Below are 745 nucleotides of genomic sequence, written 5' to 3'. Positions count from 1 at the left end.
GTTAACCTGATGGAGAGCGGTAGCCGGTCGTGGAAATGTGTAAACGCTCACACTCAGAATGTCACATTACAGATTGTGGGGAACAGAATAAAGAAAATTCACGTGGCAGCATCTCCAGTGTCCGGTATCTCATATTGCACCTGAACACAACGCAGAATTGTCGGGACTTCAAGGCTGTTCCGGCTACACATCAACCACGTACCCAACTACGTGGAAACCTACTCTGCAGCTGATAACCCCCCTCGTCCTCCTCTCTTCAGGGTTCACCTTCCTCCTCTCCCCGGCATCGTCACCCTCCCTTACCCCCCTTTCCTTCTCTATCGTCAGGGACCTTATCTCCACATGAGCTCCAACCCCGGGCAACTTGGTACCATTAGTGTGAGAATTAGTTAGGATTTAACAAACTTAATATAGTATTTCCTCTGTTTATTCTGAGTGTGTTTATGTCTGTCTATTTAGGGTTGTAATAAACATACACTGTTTACTTTCTTTATCCCGTTGCCCTTCCCAGTCATTTAGTGAGTGTCCACAGTGGCCTACCTTTGTTACCTTAATTGTGCAGGTATGTTAAAGTGGTTCTAATTGTGCTGCCATACATACAGTGCAGGTTTGTAGCCCTCCGCTTCATTATTCGTAAAATTCAATCCACTAATTTTCCATACTATATTTGATTTTTTTTGCAAGAGCCACCCACTAAATCTTTAATTATTCTCCATAGTTCCTATTTCCAGCAGTATCGGTAGAG

Source organism: Seriola lalandi, unplaced genomic scaffold (genome assembly GCF_002814215.2).
Source record: "Seriola lalandi dorsalis isolate HSWRI2012SDOR001 ecotype SW California unplaced genomic scaffold, Sedor1 jcf7180002054037, whole genome shotgun sequence".
Classification (NCBI taxonomy): Eukaryota; Metazoa; Chordata; class Actinopteri; order Carangiformes; family Carangidae; genus Seriola; species Seriola lalandi.
The sequence above is the reverse complement of the archived record's forward strand: the minus strand, read 5'-3'. Positions refer to the sequence as shown.